This window comes from Leptinotarsa decemlineata, unplaced genomic scaffold (assembly GCF_025532065.1).
Source record: "Leptinotarsa decemlineata unplaced genomic scaffold, Ldec_3_MD MMD2_P_RNA_scaffold_6, whole genome shotgun sequence".
NCBI lineage: Eukaryota > Metazoa > Arthropoda > Insecta > Coleoptera > Chrysomelidae > Leptinotarsa > Leptinotarsa decemlineata.
Genome location: NW_027412533.1, coordinates 14,548,787 through 14,571,860, shown reverse-complemented (window position 1 = coordinate 14,571,860; position 23,074 = coordinate 14,548,787). Strand labels below are relative to the sequence as shown.

The 23,074-nt window shown below is 34.1% G+C and overlaps 1 long non-coding RNA gene across 1 annotated transcript; it reads right to left on the bottom strand.

The window, feature by feature from the left end:
* Window positions 1–11,994: 11,994 nt before the first annotated feature.
* On the bottom strand, window positions 11,995–21,865 carry LOC141480166 (uncharacterized). Its single transcript, XR_012464205.1, has 3 exons — window positions 18,565–21,865; window positions 17,144–17,358; window positions 11,995–12,567 (listed from the first exon to the last, which is right to left on the bottom strand). It is a non-coding gene; the product is annotated as an uncharacterized lncRNA (long non-coding RNA).
* Window positions 21,866–23,074: the final 1,209 nt, after the last annotated feature.

Below are 23,074 nucleotides of genomic sequence, written 5' to 3'. Positions count from 1 at the left end.
CAGCATAATCATCTAGATTGTCTAAGTCGTCAACAGCCATCTCAAACTCTGCATCTACTTCCTCTTACATACCTTGTTCTACTCGTTCTGGGAAATCATCAGGGATCTCATAGATGCGTTGCAGAAATTGAGCGAAGGTTGTACTGAAATGATAGGAGGTTGAATCTATTTCATGTACCTGGATGGATCCTGTACTCGACATTGTGGAAGAATGATGTAGAACTGGGTTTGATGCTATATTTATATTGATAAGAATAAAATGGAGGGGGTGAAGTGTATATGTAGAACAATTCAGTATTAGAAATTCGAAAAAACCAAGAATGACGGTCTTCATGAAACTCTGAGTGATTATTATGAAAAAAAATGAATAAGGGAGAGGGAGGAAGACACTGCCCCAGCCTCGCAGTGCCTCGTGTACACCAACAAAAAAGTGTGTACTCCGTACACACTTTTTTGTTGGTGTCAACCCTGTGAGGTGCCGTCGTGGAGTGAACGATGCGGTGTTGAATTGGCGCATAGAAAGTTATCTGAGGCTCCTAGAGGCTGTATGGTTTGCTAGTTGAATCAGGTTTTATGTTGGAGGTGACTGATCAACTGAATATTCCAACAGATAAATCCTACTTTTATACTTTTGAAAAGGAGTGGGAAAGGAGTGGGGGAGGAGTGGGGATTCACAATGTTCGTTCAATTAATACGTCATCTGTTGATTTCGGTTTGGTTCTATTATTCTAACATTTGGATTAATGTCCAGTCCTGAATATCCCAGTCCACCTGATGGCCTGAGTTTATGTTTCTTCTTCAAAACTACAACTCTCTGTTCCAAAGCATCATATTTTTTCATTGTAGACGCTGTTATGTCAGACATAGCATCATATTTTTTCATTGTAGACGCTGTTATGTCAGACATTTTTATTTCTACATCACTTGTAAGATTGTCATATTTACAAGCGAAAGTTATTCGAGCCTCTGCGATTTTATCTTCGAATGCTTGACGGACATCGCGAGCAACATTGCCTATTGTGGATTGTATTGCAGCTAGTAGAGCTAGAAATATGACTTCCTATGTTCCAATAATTTCCCCTCAAGATATGATTCAGTTACACAATTACTCTTGTCAATTGGTTCACTTTTTTTTTCAATATTTTTCTTTGCATGTCATAATGACCATCTTTTGTTGATTTAAATCCATTCCGGGAGGATCTCTAATGACATTACCACCCCATTTTCTTTTTTTACCAAACTTATCGATTGTTTTAGACATTGTGCACTCTACGATGATTATTTTCAAACGATATTTCTTTCATTTACATTATGCTATATACTTTGCAGTTATTGGTTAGGAAAATAGAAATGAAACAAATAACATTTTATAATTTTTTTTTATTCATCAAAGTAACTTGGTAAAAGTAATACATATACAATACAATAATCACATATAATTGTCGTCTTTATTTTTCAATTCAGTGTGAATATCATGCAATACGCTTCTTCATAACATATCGTTTGACACCTTCGGCCTTCTTCAGTTCACCATCAACAGATTTCACATAATACGCTTTAGCACCTGTACCGTAAAAGCTGAATGAAATTACCCAGAACTGACTTTGACACTGGAATATTGAATTGGTTTCCTATTTCATAATTAGATGTATCGAACTTAATTATATTATTTTTGATAAATTCATAGAAATCGTCTGTATTTACTTTGAGAATAAGGGAGTCGGTATCAGTGTAGAGTAAGGACGCATCTTCTCCAAACTGTTGTTCGATACATCCTTTGAAAAAATCATACATAACTGTTTCAGATGATCCCAGAATGAAAAATTCCAAATAAAGTGGTTTATCATAATGAAATTTTACTCTATCCAATTGAATGGCAACAAAATTTTCTGTAAGAATGGAGCATTTTTCAAAATTTGGTCGCGATATGAGACAACTAGCACCTATAGTTTTTTTATATTTTCCCAATGTGTAATGAGTCTAACATCAATTCTATTGTCTACGTTTTCCATTGTTTTTCCATAGACTGCATTATTCATTAGTTTGTAGAAATCTTTTTCAGACCGATTACGCATTTCAGTATCCAAATCCATATAGGGCTTCATCCAACATGATTGCTTGAACCTCGATACTCTATATGTGTTCATCACTATCGAACCATGATTAACAGCTTGCTGTAAGTTTCTATGGTGAACAATATATTTTTTTATCGTTTAAATTTGGAATTAATTTCGGAACTTTCGATTTTGCATATGTTTATCGTGAAGTTCTTGATGATAATGTTTATCCACTTCCAATACATATCCATAAGGACTATCAACATCCACATTCATTATATCAAAATTGAGAATTTCATGAGGTGCTAACCATGAAATTTCACCTGCTGGTTATGGTTGTGACATGCTGTGACCATATAGATTTGTTGCATCCAAATATGAAATGAATGAAGATGGTTCATTTGGATTATAATTCTGTGAAAATTTATTGTTTTCTTTATGTTTCCTTTCACTACATTGACTGATTCCATTACGAATACCTTTTTGAAAGAAGTGAACCATATCAATGTCAGTTAGTAATTCTAATTCAATATTAGTATATTTCAACATGGCATCCCACGATAATCCAGGTGCAGTGAAGTATTGTGCCGGATCCAATTTATATTAATCAACAGATATATTTCTAAAGTTTTCAAAAATGTCACATAATAGTAACACATCTGACTTTAAATATGAATCAGAGTATTCACCCAAATCCTGACATTCGAACAAATTCCAAACAAGTTGAGCTCTCCCATAGTCATTATCTGATATATGTTCACAATTGAGTTTATCGTAAAATTGATTTTTGGTTGGAAGTCTTGGATGATTCAGTTTGTCGATTTCATCAACAAAACTATAAGGAAATACACCTTTCTTTCTCATAAAATTGGAATTTTCAATTTGTGGGAAATGTTTGCGCATCTCGATACACTGATCAGATGTTAAATTTGCACCTAACTAGGCATGAATCTGAAACTATCAATGAATCTCATTTTCATATAATTCTTCTTCACCCTACCATCTTTATTCATATAGGAGTGTGTAAAGAGATGTTTTGTGAAAGATATATATTTCTCATTAGTTTGTGAAATAACATCCACTTTATCTTTGTTTTTATACAATTCCTTTATGAATAAGTGACAATCATATCCACTCAGATTCTGAAAAATTATAGGAATGAAATTTGGTAATTTAAATTTCTGGGCTGCATCCACACCCCTATACGAAATTTTGACAAATCATCATTGTATGAACATTTAATCAAATAAGCAAATAAATGAGGCCATGTTTGAATGTCTTGATCGAGTATGAGTATTCAGGATTTGGTTTAGTGGTTTGAATCGGCTTGAGTACTGATTCAAAATCGGCATACATTACAAATGGTACCTTCATTTGTTTCTCAAAGTTCTCAGAAGTTAGTATATTTTCAGGCACCATTTTCCCATATTTATTGACTTTGAAAATGGTTGATGGTGTTGTGGTACTCAAGTGATTACAATCATTTATCTTATGACGTAATAGTAATTGTTCATTAGGAAAATATAATAAACAGTCATCACAAAAATATTTCTTATGTTCATGAGCCGATAATTGGCTTGAAACTAATCTTGAAAGATCTTTGATCCAACAATAATGACTATTACCGAAATCATCTGTGATAAGTAACAAATTGACATGTTTCCCAAGTCTTCTCTGAGAGTAACGTAATGGTCCAATTATTTCATACATCATTTTACCCTTCTCGAATTTATTCTCTAAACCGTACACATTAACTGAAATATCATTCTTTTCTTCAAATTTTACAATATCCTTCAAATTTACCGGAAAATTCATACCTGTTACATCTATGACTGTATTGAAATGTGGATATGATGAAACTTCTGACATTCTATCGATTGCAGGATGTAGTGCTGAAGTGATAGCCCATGCAAAACAATGCTGATCTTCATTACGGACATTTACCACGGCCTTCCCACGCTCGATACATTCAGGCAGCTTCACATATGAACATCCACTGAGCGGGTTGTATTTATTGATGTTCACCTTCATAATCATGATTTTTTCACAAGTCCAACCTTAAAGACAAATCAAAATTACTGATCCATTGAATTAAAACTTGGTAGAAATGCTTACCTGAATCACGTTCCTGGAATTCTGTAGTTTGAGCGATAATCCCATTTCGAAATCCATCAAATAAGGAATTCAAATCAGAAGATTGGTCAACTGTTCTATTCTGAGAGAGTTACATGATTTGGTTTCCTTCAGGTCTTGTGTCTGCAGAATATAACTCCCAAATACTTCCATATTCACTATGATGATTTTGTGAACCCTGATGGCTGATTCCAATAATTCTATAACTTTCTGCCTGATTTCATTAAAGAATAACATGTAATCGGTGGAAACAATGGAACTCTGCACCCTGTATGTAGCAATCCGACGCTTGAAGGCACTCTTTATAATTTGAACACCATCACTCAATTGTACACATGCATTATTCTTATGTTGCAGACTTCTATTGTGAGAATTCACTTGAGTCAATGGAATCATCACATTACAACAATTAAATGTGTACATAGGTGTTGCAGCGTCATCTAATCTCATTCGTTCCACTGATGGACCTCCTTGACAACTCTGGAGCTGATAACGACGAAGGTTGTCACTACGAGTGAAAGATTTACCACATTCACAAGAATACATTTTCTATGATATGTTCTCACTAACTCACTCGATGAAAACTGAAATAACCAACACTCGCCCGCTTCTTAAATACCACAGTCCACGCCGCCTGCGCGTCCCAGTCGAGAGTGAGGGTAGAGCCATGCATTACGTCATAGCCATCGCCACATCGAGGGAGTTAAGGGCACATCGATGAATAAGCATTACTCAGCCAAACGCCGTGGAGTGCACATCTAGCTCTCCTACCGTTGAACGGTTGCTGCTGCTGTGACGTCACACCACCACTAACTTGGTGGCCTCACACCGATGGAGCATTCATTACTTGGAGGATCTTCGAAGTATGCAGACGTATGTTTGTAAATAGACAAGCACATGATGATACCCTGTACCGTGCATTCACACATACACACACGCACACGTACACAAAATTTTATATAAAAAAATTCTGAACGATCCATGCACCAGACACTTCAAGGTCACATCGCCTTGACTTCACTAAACAACAAAAAAAAAGCAAATAATACGTCATAGTGGTGGGGGGAGGATTAGAACCGGGAAAACAATTCTGAACGATCTATGCACCAGACACTTCAAGGTCACAGCGCCTTGACTTCACTAAACAACAAAAAAAGCGATTAATACGTCATAGTGGAGGGGGGAGGCTTAGAACCGGGTCAAATCACATATCATTATTGAAGTGGTGGGGACTGAGGTCAACACCCAGATGACATCATCAGGGTCGGGTGGTGAGGTGGAAGGGTGGGGATTTCCAATGGTTGGTGTGTCCAGTGGTGGGGGTGTCCAGTCGTGGGGTTGAAGGGGTTGAAGGGGGGGTGTGTAATGGTGGGGTGTCAAGTGGTGGGGGCCGCATCGAGAGAGGTAAGGACACACCAATGAATACGCATTACTTAGCCACACGTCGTGGAGTGCACATCTCACTCCCCTACCGTTGAACGGTTGACATGCTAAATCCTGTACCGTGCATTTTACCGTGTATGCAATCTATTCTTCAATGAAGGATATCTTTACCGGACAAATTCCAATGTGTAATTTGTACAAGTGAGTTTGTACTCAGTACACATGAAGGATAATCTGACCCAAGGTCGACCCACCCCCACCCCTCAACCCTCCCCCATCCCCACTCTCATAACATCATTACGTCGTTAATAATGTCATAGGGGTGAAGGGAGGCATGAGTCGGACATGTCGTTCAATGTCACCCTAATCACACCATTACGTCGTTAATGACGTCATAGTGGTGGGGGAGGCATGAGTCAGACATGTCGTCCAAGGTCATCCTAATTACACCATTACGTCGTTAATGACGTCATAGTGAGGGGGAGGGATGAGTCGGTCTAGGTCATTCACCCCACGTGACGTCATAGGTCATTCATCCCACGTGACGTCATAGGTCATCCACCCCACGTAAGGTCATAGTGGTGGGGGGAGGCTTAGAACCGCCTTAAATCTCCTACTCACTTTGATTACTGTGCTTCTATTATTTTCTTGTTTAATCCAATCAAACATCTCAATTACAAATACTCCAAAATCGCGGTATGCGAATTGTTCTAAAAGTGAATAGATTCACTGAAATCGGAATTATGTTATAAACTTTGCGGTGGCTACCAGTTTCTTTACTGTTGTATTTACTCTAATCAACAAGAGATGAAGGTCCAAAAAATAGGAGCGATGGCTCATTCGATCCGGAATCACCTTTAGAAAAATGTATCCGAAGAATTTTGGTGCAGGTAAAAAATAACAATTGTTATTAACAAAATAAGATTTAAAAAAAAGGTATTTAGTTTTCTGTCAATAACTCAAAAAATATTAATATTTGAGCAATTTTGAAAAGAGCTCGTTGAAGAGGAGGAAATTTGCGATGGAAAAGTCACGACTCCCGAAACCCTATCTCCGTTATTTAAAATTTTAATTTGACGTTGAAAATAGGATTCCGCGCGGCTGTTACGGCATGCGCGCGCTGCCGCTAAAGAGAGTTTATCGAAAGAAATAATTTTTGTATAACATAAAATGTAATTTTAAAAATTTGAAAATATCTAGTATCTTCTTAACACTTGATTGAATCGAGTCCTGTGGAAAAAAATGTTTTATCACCATTTTTCAAAAAGTTATTCAATTGTTAACTAACTAATTTTTCTCAATCTCGGTTGGCATAAATAATGGGATAAAAGGTATAAATAATTGTCTTATAAATTTTAAAATTCGTGGAGCCCTTTTGATATATATATATATATATATATATATATATATATATATATATATATATATATATATATATATATATATATATAACATTTTTTTTCAATTGATTATTTATTAGCTATGTCTGTTTTCACATTGAACAATGGCAGTTATTAACATGGGATATGCATTTTTCACGTAATTTGTTTATTAAATTGTTTTAAACGAATAGAGAAACTCAATATTTTCGAAAAATTTTTGTTGCTATTTTGTTGTCTAGAGATAATTATGATTAAAAAAAATTCTTGATTTTAATTTTTAATTGTTCAAAATCGATATTTTTATATTTCGATTGTTCAAATAATTAGTTAAGGAATAATTTACGTTTTTAAATAGTTTGGCAAAAAAAATTATTTATTATTCAATTGTTTATTAGTTTAACAATTTGTTACAAACAGATATTTTTTTCCTGATGCAGAAAAAATCATTAAAACAGCTATACAGGGTGATTCAAAAGTACTTTGACAAACTTCAGGAGGTGATTCCTCACAATATTCTAATATGAAATGTTTGAATAAATAAATGTCCGGAAACGCTTCGTTTCCAAGATACAGGATGTTGAAGTTTTATTTTTATTTTCGTTTTTTTCAAATAACTTTTGAAATACTGAACTTAATTAAACGAAACTTGGTAATAGAAGGTTTTTGAGGTGTCGAATTCGAACCTGATGTTCTTATTGCTCTTACTCGTAGGGGGCGCCTCCTACACGTCTTTTTCTTTTTTAAAGATTCATAATTTTTTGGGCGTACTTCTAGCACATTTTTCAGTAAAAAAATCGATTCCTCTATCATATCTACGTAAATAAGCTACCTTTGTTACTAGTCGCTGTAAGCAACCGTTTTCTAAATATTTGGACTTGAAAACTTCAAGTCGATTATTTGATAATCGATGCATCGATGCTATGACTAGACGACTGACTGCCTGTATCTACGCTGAAGGTGGAAACTTCCAACAATTTATTTGAATACAATTTAGTTTCGTTTATTTTAGTTTATTCTACATATTCAAAATTTCCTGAAATAAAATGTTGACATTTCTTGCAAATTTTATTAAAACAAATACTGATTATGCACCCTTGATACAAAAATAACTATTTAGCTTAAGGATGTCATAAAGGAACGTACCCAACAATAATGACCTCTTCAAACGAGTAAAACATTAAATTCATTTCCAAAGCATTCTTGCGAAAAAAGCAAAATATTCGTAACAACTTCAACATGCATCGATTATCAAATAATCGACTTGAAGTTTTCAAGTCCAAATATTTGGAAAACGGTTGCTTATAGCGACTAGTAACAAATACCATTTTATTAAATCTTATTTTGTTAATAACAATTGCAATTTTTCACCTGCACCGAAGTCCTTCAAAAACATTTTTCTAGAGGTGATTCCGAATCGAATGAGCTATCGCTTATATTTTTAGAACCTTCATCTCTACTTTTCATGTTTTTGAACTTGTTGATTAGACTAATTAGTTAACTATGATATTTATATATAAAATTCTGAACAACTTATCACCTTCATATTTTTCTGAATTTGTTAGTTGAAATTCAGAGAAGTGCACAAATATGACACAAGAAATCATACTAATTTGCATTCATGCAGAACAAATAAGAGAAGTGCCATGAATTCTTTATTTTTCAAAGGGTTTGATGCATACAATAAATTACCAAATGAAATTGAATCTAGTCCATCATTAGGTATTTTTAAAAAACAGTCATTGAAATCCATCCATAATGCTAGATAGAATAATACTTGGTAAGATAATATTAATAAATATAGTATGTGTATGTTGTTTTCTGCTTTTTATCATTGTATTGGCGCTGCACCTATATTGCAATGTATTTTTTAATAGCATATGTAGTTATTTTTCAAACTAAAAATTGTTATTTTCAATTTCTATGTTAGTAATATATTTTTCATAATATTCTGTATTAGTATTACCTATTTCAATGAATATTTTTTTCTTCTTCTTCTTCTCATATCCAATTTCAGTCTGAGTATCAGATATCATACATTCATCGTAGTTTCAGTATCTCTGCATATGCGAAAGTTGTACTGTACTGTACTGTATCACAACATATTACTTCGATACTGATAAATTTTTTAATAATTTGATCCAGTCATACTGACTAAAAATAGAGATAAAAATAGTGTTCAGAATAATATTCATTGGAAATTTTTATCAAGTTGAAGAAATAATTGAATCACACATGGAAAGTAAATGAAGGAATATTGAAATTGAAGAAATATGTTTGATTACTCAGAAAACAGTTAGTTTTGTTGATAATTTGCATCTGAAATAGTGCATACGCTCTAGAGAAAAGTTAGTTCAAAGCATTCTGGAACAGAAATTCTTTACCGATGCCACTCTTGTATTTGAAGTCAGATTTAAAAATGAAGTGTATATTTATAAAATTTTCAATTATTTGATTTCTGTTAACTTGTACTCATTTTCTCCAAAAGTGCTACGATTTACTAGTACTAATACGATGGTACTAGTATTCTAATGCCCTGATGAACTCTAATGATAGAGAAGAATGGTTGTTGATACTAACAATCGAAACGTCGTGTAGTAATCTGGAATACATGTTTTCCATTTTTGATTTGTTTGACACTTTTCCATTATATAGTTATTGTTTGAATACTCAGTAACTTGGTATATAATTTGTTAAGTAACTTGAGATTTTACAGCACCACGAAAACGTTTCAGATCATAAAGAAGTTTCTGAAATCAGAATGATATAACAATATTGAGGAAAAGGGTGTTTATTCCTTTCTCACACCCCCTCACAACGGTTCAGTTTTTCAATATTTTAGAACTCCTTCATTAATAATTAATAATGAGAGAGCCAGCCCTGTAGTGACTATTATTTTTCTCAATCCATAGATTTGATTATGCACTTCTATATTATGTGCACTTTTAACGTCCAGTAATATTATTTAGTGAGAACCGAAACGTTCTTTTGAACAAAATTCAAAACTTTTACCTTTCCCTCATGGTTCAGTTTAAACCTCAGAAAAATGATTTACGACAAAAAAAAACACTCATAAGAATATAAGGAAACAGGCAGCATTAATTGCTATTATGATTTCCGTAAATTGAGGGACAGTTGTGAAGCTATTCAAGATCAGTGCTATGGAAATCCAGGAAATCCTTTTGGGGTTATATTCAGAGTGAAAGGAAGGATAATAAATCACCTTCAGCCATGTTTTATGAAATTGTCAATTTGTTTGCCTATTATTTTTCAACTGTATATAATAACTAGACAGTGAATTTTACCCCTGAATATAATTTTGAAAATAAAGTCTATATCAACAATTACAGTATTACTGCTACGGATATAATAGATTACGTTCTGACTGTTTCACCTGAGCTCACAATTGGACCTGGTGGGAAACCTTTATTTTTTATACAGAAATGTCTATACACTTTAGCAATCCCATTACGAAACATCTTCAATCAAATTTTTTCTTTAGACACCTTTCCAGATTATTGAAAACATAGCTTCCTGACACCAATACATAAATTAGAAGATAAGAAAAATTTTAGAAAGTATAGAGCAGTTTGCAATCAGTCAGAGATGGCTAAGATGTTTGATTCTATGCTTACAAAGAAACTTTCCTGGGACTGTAAGTCTTTACTCAATTCGCAACAGCACGGTTTCTCAAAATGTGAATCCACTTGTACCAACCTTGCTCTTTACACAAACTACTCAACTGAAAATCTTGAGAGGAGGCTACAAGTTGACTCAGTCTATACTGACTTTTGCAAAGCCTTTGATAGAGTCAACCACGGCCTACTTATATCTAAAATTGAAGCGCTTGGTATAGGCGGAAATGTTGTGAAAGTAATCAATACCTTCTCAACTGTGAAATACGAAGATACAACGTCCACTCCCATTCAGGTTCCATCAGGGATACTGCAGGGACCCCATATGGGCCCACTGCTATTCAACTTGTTTGTATCGGACATAGAGTTTGTTTTCAAATATTCAGAACTTTTTATGTTTGCTGATGATCTCAAATTTTGTCGAGCAATTATTTGCCGGAAAGATGCTGAATTAGTTCAAAAAAATATCGAAGTTTTTTCCATTTGGTGTAAAGATAATTTGTTAGAGGTAAACATTGATAAGTGTCAAATCATTACATTGCTAAAATTGGAAATCCAATATTCTTTAAATATACATTGAATAATATAAGCTCTTGAAAGAGAAACATTTATTATTCGCGATCTGAGAGTTGAATTTGATAACGAAATTAATTTCAATCTTCAAGTATCAGAAATTGTCGCAGAAAGTCTCAAAATGCTGGGTTTTGTGTTGAGAATTTCTACTGATTTTCCAATTGAAATAAAAAATATTTTATATTGTGCTTTCGTAAAATCCATATTGTTCGGTTACATGGGATCCATACTATATCCCAAATATATAACCCAAATATCGATTTGATTGAGAATGTTCAAAAGAAGTTCTTAAAGAATTGTGCTCTTCACTTTGGTATTCAACGAAATGAATATGAGTACAGTCAACTCCTAACTAAGTTAAATATAAAATCATTGGAAGATAGAAGAATTTCTATGAACTTGAGTTTCCTCTTCATATTAATAAATATTGAGATAAACTGCCCAGAACTACTTCAACTACTTTCATATAAATTTTTTCCATACCAATTTTGCTTTGAACAGTCCGATGCCTCGTATTTTAAAGCTTGGAAATCAACATCATAATAACTTAGATCTGTTTAATGTATCATTTCAGGTCGTTAAAAAATCAATTGAAAAGGCTATAGCGTTTTCAAAGCTTTTTTTACCTCACTATTTTCTTCGTAACTACCACATTTGTTACATCTTTTTTCTTGTAAGTACCAGAATTGTTTCATCTTTTTGTAATATAGTCACTAGACGTAGGGATTTATTAATATTTTTTATTTCACACTTTGCTAAATGTTTTGTAAAATTGTAAATTGTAATGTAGACATCAGACATGAGCATTCAAAAATATTTTTTAATTTCTCACATTTTGTTAAATATGTTTTTGTAAATTGGCTTTGTCGTTGAATGAATAAATAAATAAATAAAATAGTTTTGACTTGATACTGACATTCTCTGTTTAAAATATGTTAGTTTAAAATCTGTTTTGCCGTTAATCAGCTGTCGCCCCCCATACGAACGACAACTCTCAGAAGTTGAGAAATTTGTGCGAGCTAAGGACTAACGAGGTCTTACCTTTCTACATGTGATTCCTCTCCAACGCTTCATCTTTAAAAATTCTTCTGAAGTTCCATCAAACAATGCTGTATGAAACCATAACTAACCCGGACATTTTAAACGAATAAACAGTAAGCAATAGCAGGTATCCAAAAAATATACTGCAGCAATAGAGACTACAAAGAGACCCATGGACAAAGAAGGCTACACAGTTATCCTCGTGTGTTTCATACCAAGGTTAATTTACATCATGGTCAACAATTAGGTCCATATCATTTTTTCTTCAGATTCCACGAACTCAATCTTTGCATATCTCTCACAATACCTCATAGAGTATCTCTAGAGCGAATACTAGAAACAGAAAATCACTGTTGCTCGATTGGGCTGCAATATAAAACAAAACAAGTCAATCAGTGTCAACTCAAGCTCTTTGGAAAAACGACCACTTTTTGGGGGTTTGAATATTACGTTGAAGAAAATGAAAATAGGATCATTATAAATGGATTGAAAGATATTGAAATATTGCAGTTTGGAGCGACATGAAGCAACTCCCAAAGTTCCATGCATCGTCGAAGAGTGAAGCAGAATCATTTTCTTCTCATATTACTATTAAATAAGTAAAAACACAATGGTTGAGGGAGATTGTACGGACGCTATTATTTAACGAATTCAATTCATTGTATTCAACCTACATTTGTGTGTTTTGTAAATATCGTTCATGAATCCTCTTTACAAATTCTATTCCTTCCGATACAAATGTCGCCCCGAATGGTTGATGGTATTTGTAAAGGGAATGGTGGGAATAAATGTGCATGAAATACAGTAGTAGTTGAACTATTTCATAATATGCATTGAAGAACACAATTTTTAATTTTCATACTCGCTCACGAATGGAAAACTTATATCCAAAAAATAGTTATAATATGAATCAGTAATAAGTTACGACCATGGTTATTGACGGAATGAAATCAGATTTTTGTTTTATTATTACTGTTTATTTTCTAATGTGGAAAAATATTTTCATGTTACATAACATTTCTACCATTATAAACCAACATTTTCCTATTTTTCCCATTCACATCTTTACGTTTTGTTGTACACTCTTTATCTCGTCACATCAGAATAGATTGATTCCCGTATGACAAGTTGATTAAACCGCTTAATTAAGTTATTTAATTGGCGCACCAGCGGTAAACCGCGTTCCACTATGCCGCCACGATTCTTTCAATATACTATTAAACGCTTTTTGTCACGTTGGCAGGTCGATTTTTATAAAGTGATGGCATATCTTGCTCTTCAATGAGTTGCTTGTTTTGAGTTCGCTTCAATAATTTAACTGTATCTTTTTTATTGGGAATTTCAATTGTTCCAAACGAAAATGACCACTGCATAATGTATCTGATGAAACTTGTATCTTTGATTGCCTGCCTGTGGCAGTGAATTAAAAAATATTGCCTGCAATATATTCATAGTGAGTGTTCAAATGAAATGTTCAAAAAAACCCACTGAAAAAAAATTCACTTTTATTTCAATAATCACATGAAGTTTACCAGCAATGAAACTCTTGAATGGAGTCACCAAAAAAAGGAAGTCGTTGGTTGCCATAAAATTCATTGAAATCGAAAACAAATCTCCAGCATATTATATACCTTGGATAATTTTTAAAATCATTTTGGTAGGCACTGCATAATTTGTTGACGATATCAGAATACGATCATAGTTACAATGAGACCAAAAGACATTGAATCAATTTGTTCTTTCTCGATCCCAAAGCTACAAGGACCTGAAGATACTATATCCATTGAAAGTTAGAGGTTCAGACTTTTATTGTCAAAAAATACTCATAGATTATTAAGATACTCTTTTTCCACTCGTGTAGCATTGCGCGGTGTTTCAATCTCTTTATTGTAGGAGGGTTCTAATGGTCTGTCTTTCACAGTACTGTTCCTCCTTGTGAAAGTGGGTTCAGATATTCTCCATTACACTTACAAAATCTGTGGTCGCTTTTTTGAGCTCTTCAATCTGGAACATTGAGGGCATTTTGGTGTTACCAAAATTCACTAAAATCACAATGAATTCGAAAATCACAGTTATTGAAGTTGTTGTTAACATCTGATCTGGATTATATGTCTGAATCTGAAGGAAGTTACTGATACTCTAAATCAAATCCTTGATGGTCTTTGAGACAAAGAAGAAACATTTATGGTCACCATATCAATTTTATCTTCGGCTCTTATTTTCTTCTGGTCAGTGTCTGTTCTAACAGATTTTTGAAGTTCTTCTGATGGGATCAGTTCTTGACACATCAAAGAACACTCGGCAATAAAAATCTGATTTACTAACATTCAACAAAACATATTTTCAATCACTTTCAAAAACCTCATCCAGTGTCTTCGAACATTGGCTTTTGGCTTTCCTGGAGAAGAGGTAAAATATACCCATTCGACGAATGAGTCTTAATATCATAAAAAAGTCATGCTGTTATTCGTGACCTTCTGAGTGAATTCTATCATTAGGCATTTGTTATTGAAAGCTTTCTAATGACTGGCCAGATACCCTTCTTTTTTCCTCAGCCGTTTCTGGTGCTATTCTCTGGTACTGTTGTTAGACATTGCTTCAGGAATAGCTGGCATTTGGCTCAGAGGAGAAACATTAATACCGCCGTGCAAAGTTCTTCCCTCACACGACAGTACGGGGACTCCCAGACCGGTGGGTGAAGGTCCTGTTTACTCCGGTAAAAACCTTCCTTCCCTCGCCTGCTATAACTCATGTTGTACCCGGTACATTTGGTCTTATTGTTCCTAATTTTTCGTCCCCTCTCTCTGTCCTATTTTTAGTTTTTAGTTTTTATGATGTCTGATTATAGTTTTATATGCTATCTGCCATCCTTTTTCTTCTGAGATGAGGGACGTCATCATGTTTGTTGCATCAACGATGGTTTCGGTATTTCTCTGGTATTCTTGTCAGTTACCTTCCCATGTTTAGACGGTGTGCTCCACATCATTCATGTTTTCGCAGTATGGGCACTTGTCGGAATTTGTTTACCGGCGTTCAAATATATATTTTTTAAAACATGCATGCTCTGAGAGAGCCTGTGTCAGGAAATAATATGTTTCGCCACATTGTCTGGTCAACCACTTCTGGATGTTAGGAATAAGACGTTTAGTCCAGCGTCCATATACTGCATTATTCCATTTAGTTTTCCATCTCTTGAAGATTGAACTGTTCAATATTCCTCTTGAAGATGACCTCTTGGTGATCGAAACACATGTCGAGGTGTTAAAATAACGGTTTGTTGTTGGAATAAAATTTCAGTAATGTGCATCAGTTTATTGATTGAGTTTGACGTTCAAGAACATATTTTGAATTAGAAAATTGTCAAGATTCACCCGCGTTAAAAATAATCGTAACACGACAGTAAACTTGTGAATTTGCACATCTGTGATCAGTTCGTGCAGGTGTGGAACATTTTGCCTAGTTACCCAATAGGAATCAGTCACATAATTGATGCTTTAGAGTGACTTCACTTTCTTTCCAGGCTTGGACAAACTCATCCATTTTTTTTTTAATTTTCTACCCCCCTTGTATGTGTATTTCATGGGATGCTGGCGGAACTACTTCAATACACTGTATTTGATTTGTTGTATCGAATACGTAAAATATATTTTTGGGAAAAAAAGTTTTTGGCTTTCTACTACTTCATCTTGATACAAAAAAAAAGGATGAGGAAATCTTCCAAAGAAAGGAAGGAAGTAATCAATTTGAAAATGAGTAACTCTATACATGGATGTGTGGATCATGCAAAGAAGTTACTTTCAGACACCAACTGAAAGAAAGTCCTCCTGAAACAGCTACTTTCATATAAACATTGAATTATACGAAAGAAACAAATACTTCTATATGAACACTGAATTATACTGAAGATATTTTTCTCTACTCAGTTTGTATTTCAAACATTCGTTATGGAATGAAAATCAGATATCATTCACATGAGTCCTACTTTAAATAAATGGTAACAAATTGCATTTACACTGTCATCTTCCCTGGTATACACCGATGTTTCGCCTTAAGACACTTGCCCTAGCTCTTCAGTACCAAATTGGATAACATTATAGAAAATACACACACTTCATTCATGGAGATTCCCTCATCCTTTTTTTGTATCAAGATGGAGTAGTAGAAAGCCAAAAACTTTCTTTCACAAAAATTAATCACTCCTAAAAATATAACCCCTTCAATTCAAACGTATAGTATTAATTTGATATAATTATATTACTATCAGTTATGAAATATAATTTTGGCAACATCAAGTAATATCTCAATTATCCCTATCAATTTGTGTATTCTTCTTTATTCATATGTATAGTAATTTTGTATTGTTAATCATGGATCATGCACTGTACCATGTATAGTACGATGAATGAACATTAGTAAATTATAACATGAAACTTCCTGAAAAATCTGTCAACCTAACATCAGTTATGAATTGCTTGAAATGTATCACAATGAAGCTAAATTATATCATGATTATAGAAAAAAAATGCAATCAACCGAACGATAAAAATAGATTGTCACTAATTAATCTTGAATCTAAAATAACTACGGTAATCTGATCACCTGGTACAGTTACACAATAACTTGGACTTCTTTCGTAGACGCACGCTATTTCAACCAATAAATTAGGTGTTAATTGACAGAATCCCTGCTGCTAAGATTTTCGAAAAAAGAATCGTCGATCATATATCAGAAGGTTTTATGTTGATAAAAGCAATGTTCGTAACACTTGTAAATACGGAAGTAATATGACCGCTTTTTGTAAAAATGTCGACAACCGATAACAATAATTTTCAGTATATGCGAAAGTAGGTATGCCACATGAAATGGGTGGTAACGTAGAATTTCTGTTGCTACCTACTGACCTCAAGAAAATAATCGGTCATTTCAAAAATGTCTAACTTACTTTTTAGGAGAAACATTTTTGCTCCAAAAACATTTTCTTTTCAATTCAATTCATGTTTTCATTCCTATAGGGGTTTCTGAATATATTTTCCCCACTATTCTTAGTATTTGACCTATTCTTGAACTCTGGAACTCTCAATTATTCATTGACCTGATTTTCCAGGGAAACAATAAGTTAGGTATTGAATCTGCTCTATTCAGGTAGTTGAATATAACCTACAATTAATTATCCCATTGTTTAAAGGTGATTGACAATGTTTCATGATGAATTTCACTAGTTCGGAATTCCATTGTCTAATATATAAAATGATTTGAAATCCCTGCAACAACCAAAAAAGGAGAATTAAAATGAATAGCTGAAAATAATTATTATATTAAGCAAACATAACCTGAAATGAAGGAATAGTGAAATAACATACAACAACAATAGAACGATTGAACAAAAAAAAAAGTATAAAAAATTATAAAGAAATAAAATGGAAATAAAAATGAAAAATTAAGAGATTCCAAGCCACGTTAGTTCACGACGTTTCGATTGTTAGTATCTACAATCGTCTTCGGGTAATGACTGGACTGATTCCGGCACGTCGTCTTGATTTCAAACAGGTTTGAGCCTATCTCTCTTACCCTTTGAACTGAACTTGACTGATTCCTCCGAGAGATGACTATTTATGGGTCGTTCGAGTACTTTCACTTATCCCCGCTTTCCATTTCTTTCCGCTTCACTGGTTCAGTGAGAGATGACCGTTTGGCGGGAGTTGGCTATTTTTCGCTTGATGATGGGTTTCCATATGTTGCGTATCTCTACGCTAACTTGGCTGAATACGTTGTTGAACAACATGTATGCGGCTTCCTTGAATTTTCTCCTAAACCAATGTTCCTCTCTGTGTATGATATCAGCTTGGGACCACTCGATGTTGTGTTGATGGGTCCAAACATGGTCTGATATTCCTGATTTGCTGGTTTCCCCTCGCTGTGTGTGTTTCTTATGCTCGATTTTTGCGAACATTCAATGGCCTCTTAGTTTCACCAATATAGGATTTTCCGCATTCACAGGGTATCCGGTAAATGCAATTCTTGGAATTGCAGTCCGCGTTTGATGACCTGGTTTTCGTGATACTGCTACGGATAGTGTTACCGGATCTGAAGCAGGTTCTGTTGTTGTACTTGGAACCAATTCTTCTCATCCTCTCTGATAATCCTCTGATGTAGGGAAGTGCACGCACTGGTTGTAACGGCTTCTCTTCTTTGCGAGGCTCCTGCTGTCTTTTAGCCAAAGTCTTTTCTACCATCGCTTTGGAGTAGCCATTTGAAGATCATTTTTGATGATGTATAGTTGTTTCAGGGATTTCAGATCATTCTATATATTAGACAATGGAAGTACGAACAAGTGAAATTAATTATTCGATTGATCGTACTTACTAACTTATATTGCTGGGAACTTGAGATTTGTTCATCATTCCTGCTTGATGAAACTATTGCACAGCGGTTTTTAAATACCTATATATTTGAAATCTTACAATTTTGATAAGAGCCTGTTCTTCATGTTCAGTTGTATGTGATTGTAATGTATTTCCTGGCCATTTAACATGAAACTCTTGCTCATTTACTCACGTTATGGCGATACTTGTTACATTCTTCATAGCTACCTACGATAAAAATGAATCTATATGAAAATAAATTGATGAATATAGCTGTTACTTGTTCTTCTTCGGCACTCTTGGTTGCGATGCTTGATGGTACTTCCTTATTAGCTTAATGTAGTATATGGTTTGTCTAGCTGTACTTATTAATATTATATATTGACGAAACAGGTACATGTAAGAGCTTAACAAAAAATAAATAATAATTGCACAAAGAAACTTTCCCTCAGTTATCTTTAAGGTGCGAATTTGTTCCATCCTTTTCATAAAAGAGGACGTTTGCTTCTCCACTCACAAGCGATTCTGGTGAAATTGGTGATACGTGTTAATTGTTGTATTTGTGCTACGCGTCAGTATATGGGTGTCTGCAGTATGTTGTATAATGCCCTCTGTAAGTAGTCCCACTGTGATTCAAAAGTACATATAGATTATAACAACAAATAACCACATTTTCTGCTTCAAAATTTTCGATATTTAATTCTTCTAGAAGAAATTCTATGACATCATTCAATTTGCTTCTGAATCTTTCAGTTGGAGATAATCTTTTTAAATGAATTAGGTACTGAAATATGGGGAAATTTGTGGATTGATAGGGACTATGTGCATTTTCCCTTTTTTTGCATTTGGAACACGTCGGTTTTTCATTTCCATCCAAAGTTTCTTCTCTTGTAAACGAATCCAAGCATTGCCAAAAGATCAATTGGTCGGTTCTTTGTGGCATGGAAAGAGACAAATCCCAGAAATGATTAAAGGTTAATAATGAGTGTCCACAGTGTGTGCATTCCATAGTGGATCAATTGATCCACGAATATATCTACAATCTTAGAGTTATGCTTCCTCAAATATGTGAGCCATGACTATTGTGCATTTCCGCTGTTCAATTTTTCGTCAATCTCTGTTGAAATTGGTTCAGGTTTCTCATTAATTATATTGACCTCTTCATGAAAACCTTCTGAAATATAACGAAGAAACGTCTGGGCGTCTTGATAGGAATTACCCATGAATCGAGGAGCAAAACTTTGAATCTGATTTTTTAAGAAGGCTGTATCTACTACTCCATCAAATGAATCTTCTGACCACAACTCCTTGATGACTTCCGCAAACGCCTTGATTGAAGCACCCCCTAAACTAGAAATACTTGTATTGATATCTTTCATGAATTCATCTTTATTCAAATATTGCAATAACAATCTCGTATTTGAAAAACATTGGATTACGCTGTTCATGAAACAGGTGTTACCAATATTTTTCAAACCATTTATTTATCGCAAGGGTTTTGACTGAAGAATTCATCACTGAACAATTTGAAATATCTTCAAAACCCATTTCAGAATTTTGCTGAGAGAAAGTATTTTTTCCATTTGATTTTGTTTTAATTCCATAAAGTGGTTTGTTATGTTTGTTATGGAAACATGCAAATTTCATCAAGTTTTTTGGAATCAGAAAGAGTACCGAAAAACGAAGTCGCATTTCCTCTTTGATTGGCTATACTAATTTTTTGAATGACATGTGGCTTTTGATTCGTGGGTTTCATCGGCTACCATTTCTCCAATTCCATTGATGAAAGATAAGGCTTCAGAGCCAAAAGCACCAAAAGTTTCAACAGCTATTGGGCGAAAGATATAATTATTTCCCAAATTTTGATATTTCCGTAGTTTGGAACTTTCTCCTAAAGAGGCAGCAGCACCGGCTTTCACAGAAGTAGCAGGAAGATGGCAAGTTGCTAATGTATCTACACAAGTAAAGTCCCAAACAACAGATTTACCATTTTCCATGGAACAAGTGTCATATCATCCGGCCGTTTTCTGTCGCTTCGACTTGTGCCTATGGGTTCTAAAATCGCAGGAATTTTTGCTGAAGTTGAAGGCCTTTTGATTAGATAATTAATGGCACAATGGCAGGATGAACGACCAGCGCTAAAACGGCAACTCCACCCATGAGTACCTGATCAATCCACAAATGCACCACATTTACAAAAGTGTTGAACACACACTGGTGTACCAAGTCGAAATCCGATAGCAAGTCTGAGAGAGTCGTTATCCAAGAGTCCCAAGTGATGCTAAAGGAACAGCATTCAACCAAGCACCAGATTCTTTCACAGTTACTGCGAGAAGACGAGCCTTATATTTTTAAGTGTCAAAAGCTGTTTTCAGTAAAATACTAGTTGCTTGATCTAGTAATGGTTTATCCCATGCCCTCTGGTTTTACATGTCTTCAATTTTCATTTTTCAGCCAGTTCTAGATTCCCAAAGAGATTTGCCCCGATCAAAAACACAATTAGATATTGGCTTTGAGTTTTGTAAGATGATTTCTATTAGATTGGAAACACTGCAGAATGAGGACAGAAAATATGGAAAAGCGAGTGAAGTGGCTGAACGAATTCCTAATCCTCATCTGGAAACCGGAAGTGATTTCAGTAACCAAGTTTCGTCTTCGATACGGTTATTAGTGATGAGCATCCTTCTCGATTCTTCATCGATATTTTGTAATCTTTGTTCGTCATGCCAAGTAGGACTGTACCTCAAAATATACGATATTTTTGGAATGGCTAATGAATTCTTCAATAAATGGGATGCGACATGTGTTGGTAAAATAGATAAACGTCCTGACATGACACGAAGTGATTGTATTTTTTCTTCCAAATAATATTTTAAGGCATCTTCAGATAATAGGGCACCAAGAAGAAACCTATTGGGTTTTTCAATCACTCGTATACCAGGAGCTATTAGGTTAAATTGATCGATGATGTTAGGGTCCTGTTTATCCAGAAAAATGACTTCACATTTCTCGAAATTTAGTTCAAGTCCCAGGTCTTTCGAATGACTAATTGTGTTACGAAAATTTTCTAATATCACATTTGCTTTGTCACCAATTGAACCATCATCAAGATACCAGCCGTTGAATTCAGTGGATATTTTAGTAATAATATGATGTATAGAAAGACAGAACACTTACGGAGGTAAGCTTGAGAACAAATATTATAATTTTATCAATCCCTAGATGGGCAAACCGGAAAGTTCTCAACAAATTTATTGAAGATATTAATATAAACATTCATCATGAAATTAAGGAAATGAAAAATATTGTATTTTTGCATGTCAATTCAATACAGAATTACTCAAAATTTTTATTTAGAAATTTCTTATTTTTAACTATGTAGGTAAAGTCAAATTGATGGAAAGAATAATAAAAATCATAGATAAATGTGGGAGAATGAAAGAGAACAATTAATCAAATTGGATCGGCAATAACAAAAAGACTAGTAATATTGAATGTACTAATATTGCTCTTTCCAGTCGAGCAAAGTCAGATAACAATAATGAAAATTCCACTGTCATTCACGATTATCCTTTTTTAGAAACAGAAGATTTTCGAAAACATCCTGTATAGACAATAATTTTACTTTAGATAATTTTATTTTATATTTCAATGTTCAAAGTGTACCTGCACATATTGATGAAATTAGGACTTTTGTGGATATAAAAAAACCCTCAATAGTATGTTTGTCGAAAACGCATGTTACTGACGATATATTTAATTCAGAAATTAGTATAGAAAACTATATATTAACTAGAACCGACAGTAGTAGTATACAGTGGGAACTTTAATACTGACTGAAAAAAGTTTAACGATAGTTAAAGTGTTCAAGGAGTGTATTGATGAAGTGTTTTGGTTAACGGGAGTATCGGTGTTATTCCAAAGAAAAACTTATATTGTTGTTGTTTTATACAGGTCTCCCAGTAGTAGCATAGCACAATTTTTGCAATTGTCTGAAGATTGGTGTGAATGAAATGTAACTGAAAGAACTTCTAGAATAATAATTTGTGGTGATTTTAATTTGAATTTTTTAGAATCAAATACGAATACTTTAGGACTAAAGAACTTTATGGATGACGTGGGTTTTTCGAACTCAATTGATGAGATAACACATTTGACTGCTACAGGAGGGTCAATGATAGATCTATGTTTCACAAATACTGACATATATGTTACTGTATTTGATCCACCAAAAATAAGTACACACTGAAATATAAAAATAGAGTTACCGAATGTTCTACCAAAAGACACAAAAACAGTCAAAATTGAAACTAGGGGAAAAACATTGATTATGAAGTGATTGAGTCAAAATTAAAACTTTTAAAGTGGAACTATACAGAAAGGGATTTAAATCATAGATATGAACAATTTGTGGACAATGTATTGTCGACATTGAATGAAGTCGCTCCAAAAAATTGTCCTTTTGACATTATAAGGAATTCTGGAATGAGAAGGTGAGGCAAGCTACAAAC